Source organism: Apteryx rowi, unplaced genomic scaffold, assembly GCF_003343035.1.
Source record: "Apteryx rowi isolate R43461 unplaced genomic scaffold, aptRow1 scaffold_495, whole genome shotgun sequence".
Lineage (NCBI taxonomy): Eukaryota > Metazoa > Chordata > Aves > Apterygiformes > Apterygidae > Apteryx > Apteryx rowi.
This window is the reverse complement of record NW_020450755.1, coordinates 17,450-35,264: the sequence shown is the minus strand read 5'-3', so window position 1 is coordinate 35,264 and position 17,815 is coordinate 17,450.

Below are 17,815 nucleotides of genomic sequence, written 5' to 3'. Positions count from 1 at the left end.
TCTCCAGGAGCTATGAAAGCAAATAGGGAATTTAATTGTTGAAAGATTAGTTGTCTCAGATTCTTGTTCCCAAGCAAGAGAAAACGGGTGCTTTTCCTTGGGATGTGAGTCCACATGAGTCTAATAAGGGAGCTGTGAATGAGAGCAATGTACTAGCAGTTCCTCCCACTGGGAAAGCGTTCCTGGGAATATGAGGAAGAATGATCTTAACTGCTTTGGAGCAAGTATTTGCAGGCATCATGACTTAGGAATAGCTGGAATCTTTCAAGTGGTGTTAACACAAGGATTTCACTTTTTTTTTTTTTTTTTTCCTTGCAGAAGCCACATGGAATTATCCACCTAGTGCTTTCCCAGCATATAGTCTCACTGATCTTGAAAGGACAGTCCTGGTGTCTGAGTGAAGAGTTATCTGGGTGATAATCAGTGATGAGACCCCAGAGCAACATGAAGAAATCTGAGAGCTATATAAACAGTCAGCTAAAATTCCTTTATACAGATAAATTTTCCTCCGCTAGTCTTTTGAACTCCAAGAGAAGCATAAGCCTTGACTCAGGCAACACGAAGTGTTTGCTCTGGCACCCAAGCCAGCAGATGTGACTACTTGGCATTCTTTCCCGAGACTTGAACCTCATGGTAGGTCTATGCCAAATGTATCCACATTATGCAAGAGTAATGGAAATTCGCCAGGCAGAGCAATGCTATGTTTTCTTGGATAAATGTTGCTCAGTTTAATTTTGAGGAACTGACTGATAAAAGCCTCAGTGATTACCTATTTGCCTAACTGTCTTCTTTCCGTGAGACCCAGCACTTTTTATTGCACAGAGAATATAAGAAAAACATGAAGGAAGAAGTGCATCTGAGATAGCAAAAGAGGCAAGCAAACCTCCTGGTGAAAGGCGAAGCACCCACCTGAGAAAAAGGGTTTCTTTCCTTTCTGAAACATGAGCTGGCTGCACAGGCTGGCCACTGAGAATAAAGTTTGCCATCTGACATGATTCAAGTGACTCAAGCTGCATGGTCACACTGAGCTGTTTATTACAGTTTTTCTTTTTTCTGATTCCAAGCACAGTCTACCATGGGAAAATGCCAGTGATGAAGGTCATTTGCCTTTGGCAGCACCTGGTAGGTGAGACAGAAATGTAGCAACTCGCGCTACACAATATCTACAGACATATGGAAGTAGAAGCTGAAACGTATTTTGTACAACAAAGCACATAGGATTAGCCAACTGGAAGACATGCATTAAAAATAAAAAAATGATTTTAACTATCACCACCCTGTCCTTCCTTTGAACTGACTACTAGTTACCTATCGTCATTGTAGCAGGACATATTTGCATAATTTACACAACAATACAGTCCCATTTTGGCCATGGTCTCTGATCACTAACCTAACTCCCGAAAATAGTGAGTGTGATTTGTTGCCTTCAGCAGCCAAAGGCACTTACCACAACCTGACTCAAGTGTATTCAACATGCTTGTGACATTCACCCACAGGGCAGCCCAAGTCAAGCAAAGAGTCAGGGATGTGTGCAGAGAGCTAGGATTCAGCTTCGGAGTTGAGGAAAGCTATAAATATCTCAGGGAGCCTGTCTGAGACAGAGCAAAGTTACTGTCACCTGACCACAGCCTGATAAAACAGCTGGAGAATGTGATGCCTTTTGTTACCAGGTCTTTCACTTAATCCTATAGGGGGAAAAAATGCTACTGATATAGGAGGAACTCCTCAGGTTGTAGCAGGGGATTGCTGCTGTACTATTAGTGCAATTGATTACTTCAGCAAATAGCCAGAAGTAGCCATTACTTCCTGAGTTACTTCCACTACAGTAATCAAGTTCATGTTAACAAATTTCAGTCGTGAAGGAAATCCAGGAGRACTGGCTTCTAACTATGGACTTCAGCTTCAGGAGAAGAACTCAGGGAGAGACATAGTAAAGTGCAGGGCTCCTTCTATTTATTAGCCAAGGGCCAAGGGGAAATGGAACATTTTTTACAATGTTTTGAAAGGCTGTTTACTAACTTTTGGCCTAGAAGGAAAATCTTGGAAATGATTCACTATAGATGCCTTTCATAACCACCAGCCTGACATGCAACAAGCTGAATGTATCCTGCAGGATTGTTATGTACAAGGTGCACGAAATACAAGTTTGGTGCTAATGTTCTCCAAAGCCACATACAAACAAGAGCTACTGCACAGTTATGGCTGGGTGGGTAATTTGCAGCAAATAACATACTCAATTAAAATGTTATTTCTTTTCTGTGCAGACACTATTGTGAATTTCTCAGATATTGTTTTGAAATTATTTCCTGAGTTATTCCTTGTCCACAGCAATTCATTGCAAATTAGTCAAAATAATGTTGAAATTCAGAATACCAGACAGAGATCAGATTTTTCTTTTCCTTGATTAGCTAAATGAGACATTTTGAATCAAGTTTCTTCTTCAATACTTAGGCTTTTGAAATAGAAAATGGCCTAGTGAAAATACTTTGTAATGTTTACTTAAATGCTACTGTTTCAATAGTTGGTAGTAAATTAATTCAATAGAATATTTTGAGAAAGTCAGCAGAAAAAAACATGAATAGTCAAACAAATTATTTAAATCATTTAAACATACCATTATCTGAAGGTTAAATAGTGTTTGCCTACTTGCAAACACAGTTTCAGGCAGCAGAATGTACAAGACACCTTTAAAAGGCAAGCTAAAAGAGAGTGTCTAACAGCTATATGCTAAAACTAATTCCACTACCTCTTTCATGCAAATAAACAAAAATGAATTTTGAAGCCAGAGCTACTTCAATTATGCAATTCATTTTGGTTTGTGAAACACAGAGGTCCAGCTATGCATATAAATCATCAGTGGTAAAATATAGCATGCCATATACCTTGACCCCACTCATCAGGAACAAAAGATGAGTTGCTCCCAGTTCTCCTGATGGACTGAGCTGTTTGTTTGTTTAGCCTTTGCAGATGTTCCCCAGAAACATTAAGTTGTGCCAACCTACCAAGCACACTGTCAGCATATAACAACAACAAAAAAGCTTATGCATGATAAAAGAATATTGAAAATACATGTGTAGTCTTAGGCTGTTTTATATTGTTCAGTGGTGCACTTGGTGTATTAAAATGCATTATGAAATGTTATTTTGGTTAAGTCCAATCTCTGCCTGACACTTAAAAACAATTTAAGAGAATTAAGGTATTTCATATACTACTTTTGTTATTCTTTCTGCCAAAGGGAAGAACACATTTCACAGGAGGGAAATTACAGAGATGCAAGTTATCCAGGGAGATGGGGAGATGGAGTTAGGCAATGTTTCATTTTGCTAATATATTACAATCTTCCTCTTTAGTTAGAAGCACGTGGATGAAGTAGATGCACTCAGTCTTTGCTTTTTTAGTACAGTCCAATAGGATGCATCGTAAGTTATTCTTACTAAGTGTCAAAATGAGTCCAAGTGACAGATTCTTTATTTGCTTACCTACATTTAACACTGGCATATCTCCATTCACTCACACTAGGGTAAATAAACTGAGGTTCTGGCTCCATATTCCCCCTTGTTTGATCTCACTCTAGATCAGCAATGCCAAACCACCAGCACTGGCAAACAGAGATCTGGGCTGGCACCAATGACAATGAGCAAACAACACTTTCAAATACATCTGACGCCAGATACCAAAGAGCACCCTCCCTGCTTTAGGAGCTCATTGCTAGAAAGGCTTTTTGCTCTGAAATCCACAACTACTTCCCATATGTGGCTAAAAGGGCCAAGACGGCATTTCTCTTCTGCAGCCCTGAAAAAATAAATCCACTATATTCATCCCAAAGAGAGACATATAGGTGGTTCCTTCTGACCTTTCAGAAGGTTGACCTTTCTGGTCAACTGAAAATGAGTTAAAGTGTGAACAAGCCTAACTCAGACATACACATGAAGCGGACCTGAACTAGGCAAAATTTTGAGATCAACAACACACATTTCAAACCTTTCAGCTTTTTCTAGACTTCTCTTTATTAGGATACAATAAAACAAAAGCAGAGAATTATCTAGAGAGGGCATGCATGAGAAATGGAGAGAGAAAATGAAGGTATCTCCTCTCCCTGGAATCATCTGGCAGTTTTAATTACTAAATTGCCTGCRAATGCAGGGATCCTGGATATGGGTGATACAGGTAATCTGTCCTGCTCTCAGGGCACACTGCAGTTTTTCCAAGGCGGCATATGAAGCAATGTCCTGTGGACCCTCCCAGACCAGACCTCTACTGCCTGGCTTCTCAGGATCACGGGGGACTGGAGGTTCTGTCCTCCTTCCTCATGCCTGGCAGAGCAGAGAGGATGGTCCAGGCCACATGCCCTCCTGGGGCTAGCRCTGTTCCCAGGAAGAGCCATGGACCACTTTACACCAGCTCAGACCCTGGATCATTAAGTCATTTCATTTTAAATTAAATCACTGCTCACCCCCCAACCCAAATGTCCTCAAGAGGTGTTATTGGGAAGGAAGAAAAAAAAAAGTGGACTGTATTTACTTCTGCACAGTAATACCCCTAAGAGGACTTCCAGGCTGCAATGCTGTGGCATGCCCTTACCCCTCCCTGCCTGCACCCTTGCACGTACCCCTGCCCATTCTGCACCTGTACCCGCACCTGCACCAGTAACCACATCCCCACCCGTGCCTCACCCACACCCGCACTCATACCCATGCATGTACCCATACCCTTTCTCACGCCTGTACCAATAACCATACCCACACCCGCACCCAGACCTGCACCTGCGCCCACCCCCGTGCCCACGCTGACACGGACACCTGCACCCCCGCTCACGCGCAGCGCCACGCGCGCCCCACACCCGCGCCGCGCCGCGCCGCGCCGCGCCGTGCCGTGCCGGCCGCCCCCACCAGAGGGCGTCACGACCCCGCATTCGGGCGGCGCCGCGCGGGAGACGTCCCACCTGCTATTTAGACACCCGTATTCTTTATACAACGAGTATATTTGCATTTGTGTGTCTGTAGCTATGTGCATTTATGTATGTGCATGTATATCTGTCTAAGCATGAAACCTGGACCCCAATTTAGCGACTCGACCAGCCGTTCCTTGCAGCAGGCCCTTCACCCTCTGTAGGGTACCGGGAGACCTTTCTCCGGGCTCGCTGCCCTCCCTGGTGACGTGGGGATGGAGGGCGCTCGCTCAGGACCGCCCTGCCATCGTGCTCTCCACGGAGCTGCCTCCAGCCCTTCCCGGCCTGACGTTGGTCCTGCATCTTCTTGGGGTTTCAAACAGCAGCCAGAAGCCACCAGCAGCTGGGATTATACTCCTGTGTAATGCTTGGGGCCAATTATATGCTGATTATATGCTGTTATGCTGTTATGTGCGCATGCTGCTAGTATATGCATATCCCAGCATTCAATGGTTTGTAGGTTATTTGGGGAGATGCTCTATAATAAACTTGTCTCCCAGACTAGGGGCTGATACACARAGGACTTTGGTCTCTGGGAGGTGATCTCCTCTTTTCTTGAGAAAACTCCCATATCAAAGAGGGTTTTTTTGTGTAGGTTTCTTCTAGACCACAGCCCACCCTCCACGTTTGGAGGCAGTGCTGTCTTTTCATTGTACGTGGGAGTCCAGTGACTGGTGTGATGGGGTGCTGCTGAAATAACAGTGATGGTGCTTCTTTCAAAGTTCACACCACACCAAGCTGCAGAGCAGAGCCGAGTGGATGGGGAGAAGGATGTCTGATAAGCATCAACTGTTTGTTACAGTGAGCAAGAGGCTGGGGGGGGGAAGTGATCTCCTTAAGACAGATGTCATTGCCAGACCATATTGGTAAGATTGCAAGTTACACATACAACTGAAGACAGAGAATTTGCCAAAGGGAAAAAAAATGACAGAAAACAGATGCAAAACAGCAAAAAGATGCCAGAACAAAATGAATCTTAGGCCAGCACTGGAACACACTGCAATCCCTAACCATCCAAGATGATTTAAATGGATGGAAAAGGGATTAAGGTCTAATCCAGCAGTTGTTCTGTTTGAATTAATCTCATAGGAGTCAGTCAGGAGAGGTACATAGAGAGAGAGAGAGAGAGAGAGAAAGAGAAATTGCAGGATCAGGCCCTAAATATAACCTGAGACTTGAAACAGATTCTAGAGCTACACTGATTTTTTAGAAGCTGATTATCTAATCCAAACTGACCCCGATATTTCAAACAAAAAAGTAAAATCTGCTAAACATGAAGTTTTTTTCTGAAACACTGAACCCAAGTCTCCCACCAGTTTTTAGCTGCAGCAGAGGCAGCAGCCATTTCATTCACACTAGCTGGGGCCCTCTCCAGCACTGCAGAGCCTTCCTTGGCTGTGATCTTGCTTTCAAATACTGCTGGTTTTCTGGGACAGGCTCGACTATGAGGAGGCTGTCCCACCGGGTCTTGGGTTTCCTGAGAGCCTGAGTGWTTAAAGAGACACTCCTTCCTTTTGAACTCAAACATTTTCCAGAGCTGCCTTCTCTTGCATGAGCAACACTATCAATCTGAGGCAGGGCACTGAAATACCTACAGCGAGTGCTGCCAAAACAGCCTGCATATTTCCAAGCGGTATGCAGCCTTTTTGCAAATCACCTAAGCATGAGGCAAACTAGGCTTCGGGCAGAGCAGAAACAGATCCAGATGCTGCGGCCAAGGAATTCCAGGGAAAGCTTACATAGACACGCTGGGAAGGGAAGACTAAAAGTAAAGTGCTAGCTCCAGTCCCCAGCATCCAGTATCAGCACTTTGCCTCTGCATGTGTGGGTCCCCTCTGCATGTGCAGGTGGGTGTATCTGAGGCAGGAACCAGCTCACAAAAAGGGAATCCTATAAATCACGGCCAAAAGCTTCAGCCCAGTAACTATGTGCTCATTTTGGCCATTCAGACTGTAAGTGATGCTGGTTTGTTGCCTGTCTTACAGTTCTGTTGACTTTACTCCTGCAACCCTCAGCAGTTCCTTGCAGAACTGAGACCACTCTGAAGGATATTGTAACATTGATAACCCCCCCGACACACACACAGCAACACTGAGAAGTGAGCTTAGTCTTGCTTCTTTTCCCACATAAAGAAATAATCCCATTACAGTGCTGCCTCTATATGTAAAAAACACCATAGCCAAACCCTAAGAAAAAGGAGCCTTTTGGGATGTCAGAGCAGTTCAGACTACAGTACTTAACTGTTTGCCTGGCAATGAGAGCAGTCAGTAAATAGGATCACTCGCGAGCAAACAAAAATGGCAACATGAAAGTGGTCTGTAATGAAGTCCTTCTTTCCCACCTTTGTGGAGGTAAAGAAAGAGATGAACCTTGAGTGGGCAAAGCCTTCTTTTTTTGAAACATTTTTAGCCCAAGTGAGATGAACGAAGAAATCTGATGGCTCCCCAAAGTATATATTTATGGTATTATTTGAGCTGGGCATATGCAATTTACCTGCCACCAATATGGACTAGGTGTTAGGACCTCGTGATACAGACAACCAGTGAAGATAAGGAGGCGGGTACACTGATAATGTCGCTTTGCGGGCAAGAGGGGTCATTACTGTGATCTCAGACATTGCAGCATTAGCCAAATGCTGAGGCCTGGGTTTGCTCTTCAGTGCTATTTTGAGCATAAAGAACACCTACCTTCAAACATCACTGTCTGCATTCTCATTTTTCCAGGAAAATATCAGCAATTATATTACCCTACCAATATCAATTGTGCATTTGTGTCTGTTTCTGTACAGCTTGTGCACTGGAAATGTGTTTTGGCTTCAGTTCAAATCCACTTCAGTGCCCCCAAAGAGATCTTCATTGTTATAAAGCCTTGCTGAGATTGTTTCCAGTTTATACACAACTGTTTCTAAACGCTGRGACCTGTACTTTTGGTTGTCTACCAGGGAAGAGTGGCAAAGATTAAAGAAGAGCATGCCTTCAGCTGCATACTTTAAAATAAAACAGCCGTGGTTTTCAGAAACCTCTTTTAAGGTGTAGTAAATCCGACTTTCTAAATGCCCAAGGCTGTGTTTATCTAAAAGTATCTTGGGGGAGATTGCTATGTCTATTAATCTGTTTTCCTGTTTCCTTACCTCAGGGCTTAAAGGCTACACAAACCAACCAGCTAGAAGGCTGTTAGGGAAAGTCTCCACAGACAAGTATCTCCCTCTGCTTTCTGTTCTTAGGCAACACACTCCTGGTGCAGGAAAATCATTAAAGATTGTTATAAAGCAGGAGCAGTAGATGAGGGTGATATGATAGGGAGAAACCAGCATGATTTCTGTATAAGAAGAAACTGTGTGTCTCTAACCTGTTAGAGCCCTTTGAAAGAGTTAACAAAACAGTGGATAAAGGAGAACCAATGGCTATTTTTTATTTAGACTTTCAAAAGGCTTTTGATAAAGTTCCTGAGAAGAGGCTATAAAGGAAACTTAGTAACCACAAGGTGAGAGGTAAAGTCCTGCATAGATAGAAGAAAAAAAAAAGAAAAAGAAAAAAAAACATGTTTGAGAGAGTGGAAACAAARAGTAGGAACAAATGGCCCATCTCAGCATGGAAAGGGGTCACAGTTAGGGTGCCCCAGGGATTAAAAGTAAGATGTATGCTTGGGGTATTTATTAGTGATTTGAAGACTCGGGTGAATAGCAAAGGTGACAAAGTTTTTGCCATACAAAATTAGGTAGGTGGATCAAATGGAGAAGCACGAGAAATTGCAGAGGGTGAAAAAAATGAAGAAAACTGAGATAGTGGATGAAATTCAACACAAGCAGGAGAAAAATGATATGTAGAGAACACTACAGACTACTCATGCACATGGGTAGGTTTTGAATTACTTTTAAATATCTCAGAACACATCAGGCACCAGTAGGGACAGCTCAAGGAAACTGGCTGCTGACTGTGCAGCGGTGGTTGAAAAAAGGAAGAAAGCATTGGTCTTTGTGAAAAATAGTTTAAAAAACAATAAAGAAAATACTATAATCCTGTGATACTGTATTAGTAGACAGTATGATCTATTTTTGCCTTGGCCATTACATTCAGTTTCAGCACACCATGTCACAAAGAAGAAACAAGGAAACGCTGCTCAAGGACTCAGCGAGGCCTGGTTTCTTCTGGCTTTGCCTCTCGTGCTCAGACTCTCAGGTGTCTAGAAAAGTGCAGACTCCAGCGGAAGTTTTTTCTGAGGTGAGGGTATTCACAGCAGCTCTCTCGTCTGTGGATTCTCTGTTATCTAAAAGAGATGAGCTCATATCACAGCATTTCCTGTCAGTAGGGCACTAACAGCTGCCTGGTTTGATTAAGCTTCTGCGAAGTTAGCATATTTGAGACATTTTTGCTTCCAACCAGGTTAGAAATGGCCAACTAGTTCAAAGGTTATGGGCTGCAGTGAAMACAGGAACAGACACGCAAACACACATAGACACAGCATTTTCTGAGCCAAGCTGAAAAAAGCAACACTAGAAGTTCATTAAAAACAGCCAGAAAAGTGAAGAGTGAAGTAAACTATGGCAGAAATACAATATACTCGGCTATATTGATATGATATATATCAGATAAATTTAATATAATATATATGTCCAGATATATTGTACAAAGAAAGCCAGGTGGATTTTCTGTCTTTCCATGCCACGCTATAAAAGCATTGGCACACATTTAAACTAGAGTTATGAAATACATTTTATTGCACTATAATTGGGTTTGGTGGGTTTTGATATCTATCTTTACTGAAAATTGACATTTAAAATCAATGTTTATTTGGGGCTGACAGTTATCACAGGTGAGAGGTTTTGGTCCATCTCAGTCTTATGGTCATTTTTAACAGTAGGCAGAGAAGCTTTGCTCTGCATCTAAGAAGGCAGGATCCAGAGAAAGGAAGCATCCAAAAATCAAGGCTCATTGAGTAAAAATATACCGTACTAGGACAAAATATGACTGAACCAGACTGTTCCAGACTGACCTCTGGGACCTAGTGCTGAGGAGAATCATGAAAAAGAAAGACTTAAAGTGATTTACAATTACAATATTTAAACATGAAATGATAAGCTACATTGAGCCTTTTATGGGACAAATAACAACCATGTTGGTAGATATAGCACAATAACCTACACAGAACAGGAGGAAGACACAGGGCTGATTGCTAAAGAATAACGTTCATCTCAATTCACTTCAGCTAGGTTAGGTATGGAAATGGCCCTAGTGAAAGGCGGGAGCCAAACACACATCCAAGGGACTGTCCTGTGGAGTTGCGTGTGAATCCCACCTTCGCTTTATTATTCACTCTATCAGTCTATTGATTCCGAAACACTTACAGCTTTCTCTGAATCAGGGTACCTTAAACAAGTCATCCAGTCTTCCTAAAAGAAACAGCTGCACATATGAAGGGAGATCTAAGCCAGGTGTACATCTTCTGAAGTGGGAGTAAAACAACTCCAAAATGCTAACTGTTGGGTAAATCATAGAGAAATAAGGGYTGGATTATCTGAGTGGAGATTTCTGCCTACCACCACAATAATATTTGATTAATTCTGTATCAGACCACATTTTGCCTGTCCATCGCACACCCATAGAACAGATTCCTGTCCAAAGTTATATCTATGAAGCAGTATTTAAYGTGCTCCTGAGCAATCCATCTGAGTCCTATGCCTGTGGCAATATCACAGGAAATGCCAACACACAGMACAGAAAATGTCAGCTTTCCACAAGGCAAGCAAAGAAATGCTGTTCCTTTGTACTATAATATGATGCCTCATGCAGTTTTCTTGAAGGAAGGTATTTCTTGGTTTGTGTTTGGCTTGCTGGAGTTTTTGGAGCTACAGCATATACTAATCTGCTCCATAGGGCAGTAACACTTACTGAGATCAATGTAGTGGGGGAGACTAATGTCCCAGCTCTGATCTGTTATGTCACTGCAAGTGACCGATCTGTACTTTTTTTTCTCCTCCTTTCCTTCACCTGTCTGGATTATTAATTTGAATATAATCCCTTCAGACAAAGACTGTCTCAGTTTTTTTAGGATATATTAGAGATGGCTGATTGCTGAGACGCACACAGAGTAGACTGCAAAGACCTGTGGTGGGTGGAAGTCTGAGAGCTGTTGACCTCCCTGTGGTCCTATCTCTCCATGGCTAAAGGGGTTTAACTGGACATGCAGTTGCATCCCATGGCAAACCAGTGATATTGGCCTCCACAGGTGCTGCTGGCTTTGCTTTGTTTGAGATTAGGATCCAGTTTGGGATTAGGATTACCCAGAARCCTTCACACCACCATGGCCCTATTACTAAACCTGAATTTTTCACAAGCCACCTAAGTCTCAGGAAACACATGTTGGCCACTATTGGCCTAGTCAGGAGCTCTCAGCCTCTTCAGGTATATTGTGTAATTGTTACTAGCCATTAAGGGGAATCACAACTGTGGACACACTTTCCTTTTCATTTCTGTGTTGAAAGGTGCTGAGAAAAGATGCTGAAAAAAAAAAAAAAAAAAAAAAAAGGAAGGAGGGCCTAGGAACTGGCAAGCAGCTTTTAGCAGAAGTTTCTTCAACAGAGGTAAAAAATAACTTCTGCTGATTTCAGACCAAAGATCCAAGGAGAACAGGGAGGAGGAAGAAGAGGACTGCAGGCCCCAGGAGCAGCCAAGAGGAGCAGCGTGTCCCTGGCGCAGGGGAACAGAGGACAGGCGTTCCACAGGGATTATGCAGAGCTGCTGGAAGCGAAGCTTGAAAACCAGCAGAACGGAAGCTTGGAAACTGAGCCCTGGATTGAAGCTGGTAATTTACCTTATTTGAAATAAAAACAGCTTAAGTTGAAGCCAGCCGGAAATTCAGCTGACTTGAAGCTGCAAGCAAAATTAGCACAACACTCTGCAGGTTGAAACATGGGGGAAGCGAAGTGAAGGATTCAGCTTTGATAGCTGCCGGGGGAAGGGAACTGCTGCTTCTTTTGCACTCCCATTCAAAACTACCCCTTAAAGCTAAAATTGTTGCAAGACCAGGCTAGAAGACCATAATAGTGCCTGCTGGCCTTAACYGCAAAAAGCAAAAAAAGATGACTGTAGCAGAATGATCATTAAAATGAATAAGAGTAGGAGCAGCCCCCCAGACTGGTAGAGCATGGTAAATACTAATGACAGACAGAAACATCTCTGCTGGGAGTCTGTCAACGTAAATCAGTGTAGYTATGCCGCTGACTTCCACGATGAAGCGAGGCTGGTTTATTCCATTAAGAACCCAGACTGTGAATGCAAGTATGTATAGCCCTGGTCTGCAAAATGCACTGCTCTGGGTGGGGGGTGGGGGAGGAGGGATTAGGGGGTTGTCAGTGCCACAGTCTGCCATATCATGTTGAAAGACCCAAGATAGCTCTCATGAGCTTGCTTAGATACCAGAAGCCAGCTACTTATTGTGGTAGCCAGGCTGGCTAACTCAGACATGCAAGCTAATATATACTGCTACTGCAGTTACACTAATTCCAGTCCCCAAGCTCATTCTTGTGCAGAGCTAGCTTGTAGAGCTAGCCTGTGTAATTCAACAATACATTGGCAAATACAAATACAACAATGCACTGGCAAACCCTTAAGGAGCATGGTTGTGTATATGTGCAAGAGAGAGAGCACAGTTAAGAGATGCTGTGCTCACAGGTTTGTGTATATCTGGGAATCTTACTTGTCCATGTACTCATGATCAAGGATGCAGTTCCTCTGTCTCTTTCAAATTAAGTCTCTTAATTTGAAAGACATAGTCATTARTGTAACCAGTTGTAGTGGGGCACAAAAGATTCTGTTTCTGAGTATTTTCCATGCACTTACACTAGCAGCAGTAAAGGTAACCTCTCTTTTATGTTTGTCTGAAACAAGATACACTTTCTGAAGTACAGAGATTTGGCATCAGTGTGCCAAGATACAAACTTTCGTCATTGCGTGCAATATAAGATAACATTGTGTCAGAACAGCATACTGTTCTTACAACCAGGTAACATTTTTCCAAGGCCTGAAGTGGATTTCTAGGCCTACAAATATCACGGAAGTGTTACCTGAAATGTGCAGAACAGAAATGAGCCCATAAAAAAGAATCCAAAATGTGTATTTTCATACAGAATATGCATAGTAGCCACAGTGTCATTAATGTACTACCTATCATCATTTTTACTGAGTTGATCTGAGTTTTGATACAATATCCCAATGTGCTAGGATCTCTCCTGCATTTACAGGAAGAAGTGGCTGGGGGGAATGTGTGATCAGCAAGTTCACCAGTGTTTGGGGTGAAGCATAAACATGAATGAACCTAGACATGCTTAGAAGCCCAAGAAAGTATTCATAAAGTGTTTTTAATTAAGTTATTCAGAACAGTAGGATCCTAGAAGTCTCCCACTTGAGGAATAAGCATGCATCCATGTTGAGTCAGCTGAGGAGATCAGTGACAGCAAATACACATTTTCTAAAGGAGGTATTTCTCTGTGATTATCTTCTGCCTCTAAAAAGCAGCCCTAGCTGAAATTTTAAAACGAATCATCTTCTATATATCATGGATTCTACACAYATAAAAAAGAGCAAAAAAATACACAGTGGGCTTTTTTTTAGATCTGTTTTTCCAGAAAGAAATACTGTTGCAGACATGAAAGTTTTTCCAGGCTTGCCCTGGGCACTCCTTGAAATACACTATATGGACAATACACAATCAAACCTCTGGCTGTCTCCAGGAGATATTCATCCTGCCTCTATCTGGCATGCCAGGTTTCCTGTCCAGCCTCACTGGATTTACTGCCTCATTATGGTGGAAAAAAATCAAGGCTATTGACAGACCATATGTGGGCATGGAACAACCAAGACAAAACAGAAAAAAAAGAAAAGTGGATATAATTACAAGTCAATTAAATATAAATCATTACGGGGATAAGAGGAAAGGAACAGCATGCAGAGACCTGCAAGAAATACAGGTGTTCTCTGATTTTCTCCCCCTGCCCTTTGGATTAACAAGGCTGAGGAGCAGTGTCTGTACTGGCAGGGTGAACAGTTTTCACATCTGCTGGGTGGGACTGAAAAGCAGAAGGTAGATTAATGATGCAGTGGCACCACTAAAAAAAGCAGTGACAGGAGACTGGGCTCTTTTGGCTAGGTTGGTTTGTGCTTCCATCACTGCTTAGTGACACATAACTCTTTTTGAGGGCATAAAATTGCTTTTTACTAATGTTTTTCCTCATTCAAAGGTCAGCRAAGCCACAGTGAAAGTAAAGAGGAGGAGTGCATGGCTCTAATGGGACTGCTGAAGGCAGCCAGCCCCCTTCGGAGAAGAGGGACTTAGTGTGATATCTCGTCAGGGGTGAACCTGTGCCTGCCCCTCAGTCTGCAGAGCRGTTGCCACCTCCACAGACCATGAGTGCGTCTGACAGGCAGAGTGCCACAGTGCAGATTTGCCCARCTCACTCAAGTTTTCAAAAAAAACCATGAATCCTTCTTTAGTCATACCAGAGCAGAGGCAAAAAAATGACAAGCCAAATTCAAGCCAAAGAAACCAAGATAACCTAGGCCCTGTTAACAGTGGAAAATGGCCTCAACTCATTCAAAAGAGCCACAAATCCAAAGAGCGCTTTTTTCAGAGAAACTTCCAGGTCTAAATCAAAGGCACAGTACTCAGGCAGTGTAAAGCAGCATGGCTCCGCAGACAGTTCACACCAAATCAGCTGCTGGCCAGTGTGTTAAAAAAAAATCCCTGAATTGTCAGTCAGTCTGAGCTTCATTATTTGCTTCTTACACATTTCTAGTGATTCTATCCCCAGCTCCGGTATGCGACAATGCCATTGAGAATCTGMTGATTCAAATCGCCCCCACCCCCCAGCAGAAAGCCAGTGGGAAGAAGGAAAAAAAGAGACACAACTCGACATTCTATTTTCCCCCCTTCAAATAGCCCCTAAATTGCTTCTTTAATGCACTCAAGTTTTTGAGCAGGGTAGCTCTGATATTGAATGAGGCTACAATTTTGTTAAAGACGAGCTCCACAGCTAGCCTGTGAACTCCAATAAATTTGTAACTCTATTCCCAGTCAGAAACAGAACAATAGCCTCTCCTGTTTAATTGTGGATTGCAGCGAGTGGTTTCATGCTCAAATCCTCTTGTAATGTAGTCCTCTCCTTTTAATCATCAAAGGTGATCTCTGCCAAAGCAGCTGACAGTTGCATTTGATCAAGTGTAATAGGAACAGTCAGATCTTCCAGGATCCTTGTAGTTATCCATTTTCCATGTGTAATTCCAGTATATTTCATACAACTTTAATATGACAACTGTATTACAAAATTAGAGGGAGGATTTGGGGTGAGATGACTCACTGTTTTTTTTTTTATTACAGAATCCTATATCAAAACAAAATCCATTTTCTATTCCCAGTCCTGATACTGACCCTCTGTATGACCTTGAATAATCTTTGATGTCTAAATCCCTTCTTCCACTTTGCCTGTCCTTGCTATTTAGATTGTGAGCTGAGCAGGGCAGGGACTGTCTGTTGTTGGGTTTCTTTGTAACAGCTAGCACAGAGGAGTGTTCAGTCACAGTTGGTGTCCCTCGACATTAACACCACATGCACGTATATTAGTGTTGGTATAAATATTTATATTTATTGCAATACCTGTATATACATATACATATATACTTAAATATATATGTACAAATACAAACATACTTGATAGCGGCTTAAATTTGAGAACTAGTACTTCAGGGGTGTGAAATGTCAGTTTTAAAATCAAGAGAAACGACCCATCCTTCATCCCTCAATACATCTATACTCCAAATAGGTTTGCCAGGAGATCTACCTTTGGACTTTGCCCTAAGGTTTTTGCAGTTCAATTTACATTGGCCCTGGCAAAGCGAAGCAAAATGTCTATTGTGTGTGCCAGCTGCTGACTGGACCCACCAGGGAGGTGTCTGCTGCCTGGGTATTGATCACATCTACTATGCAAAGAGTCCATCGTTTATTTTATTACACCGCAGGTCAGGAGGACRTCAAATCTCTTGCACTTGTGTCGGACGTCAGCATTTGGGAAGGTGGTTGGTGGTGGGGAGGGGAGAGCAGAAGACAGTCAAAATGAAAATGGTTTGGTTAATTAATTGCAAGCACTGCTTGAAGGACCGGCACGTATATTTAATCAGTTGCCTAGTAACAAACAGTGTATGATGTGAATGCTATCAGCCCGTGGCGTGAGCAAAGGATGGTCCCTTTCTGTTTTTATCAGCCTCCAGCATGCATACCCTGGGCGTTGCGTGCCCTTGTGCTTGGAAGGGCTGCTTTGCCACCTCACAAAAGCCGCACAGTGGCAAGGAGTCCCGTGTTTGGGCCCTGCCACTCTGCTCCTCCCCCAGACATCTCAGAGGGAAGACTGTCTCTTCTTACAGGGAGTGACCTTTTCAATGGTGAATCAAATGACAAGAAAAATTATCCAGATCTCCCCTCCCCTCCACCCACCTTTTTTTTCTTTATGAAGTTATCTACACACTGGGAATAGAGCGCCGGCATTGCTGCTGTTCACGTTCTGTTACTGACACCAATGTCACCATTAACAGTATATATCCTTCATAAAAACCTGTGCAGACAAAACCAGAGAATCACTGGCATTGGGACAGAGGCAGAATTAATAAGAAAGTGGGTTTGTTGGGTTTTTTTGCAGTGACCTTAAAGAAAGAAGGGCAATGGATGGATAGATGCTGGATTGCAGCACATAAAACCAGCCCAAGACAAACTGTACAGTTCTGTTTCCTGTAGGTGAAAAAATAACTCATGACCTGACAGGCAACTGAACATTGAGTACTCCTTTGGTGCTAGTTTTAGGAGGGAATTTGACAACAAGAATTTGCTTGTAGTTTTCCACCACCCGTACACCATTATGTTAGCTGGGCCTGATAATGCAAGGACACAAAAAAACACTCACACTGTCTATGCATATTCTGAAAGAGAAATAAAAAGGGAACATCCATAAAATAAAAGCTCCCATTTATGTTTCAAYGTGCCATGACAATGTTTTTGTGTCCTTATCAGGGCTTTCTCTCCTCCCTCCCCCCTCTCCATTTGTAAATCCCACTGGATAAAAGACTACATCTTCCATAAAGAATTCCCACCAGAAATCTTTATAAATCCTCCATCAGTGAAATACTCTGCTGTCATGCTGAGCAAAAGCTAATCTAATTAAGACGGGATCTGCTAAATTTAATAGCCTGCTATGAATTTTTACGGACATCTGGTAACTGGAAGGTTGGAACGACTCTGACACATCAAATACACATTGTCCAAATGACCAGTATCAGACCAATTATTTTCCCTTTTTTGGTCACTTGTAGCTGATGGGGGATGCAATCACCCCCTCAGGATACACCCATGTGACTCCATCTCAAATTAATGGGGGTTATGGTGTGTACATGTTGGAAAGCAGAACCGGGCCCCTGATGCTTCCTCAAATGTTGTTTTTTCCCAATTAATGAAGGATCAGGATATACATGCATTACATTTCATTGTTTACAAATACTGTAAACGGTATAGTGTGTGTTGGAGCATCTATTAGCATACTTGTCCTCAACACATGCAAGTTGCAGACCCAGGCTAGACTGTCAACTTTGCTCAGTCAAAACCCTACATCATGTCCTCTAGCTAAGTCCCAATGGGGACCAGAGCAGCATTTTAATCAACTCTCCCCAGCCCAATTGTGAGCTGTTAGTAGGGGAAGACAGAGGACGGATGGAGAGGGAGGTTTTATCCCTCAATCTGCTAGTGCAAGAGCCAGTTGAAACCCTCTACTGCTCCCCAGGAAATGGTCACCTGAACTGTTACAAGGCTGATCCTGTCCCATGAGCCATTACT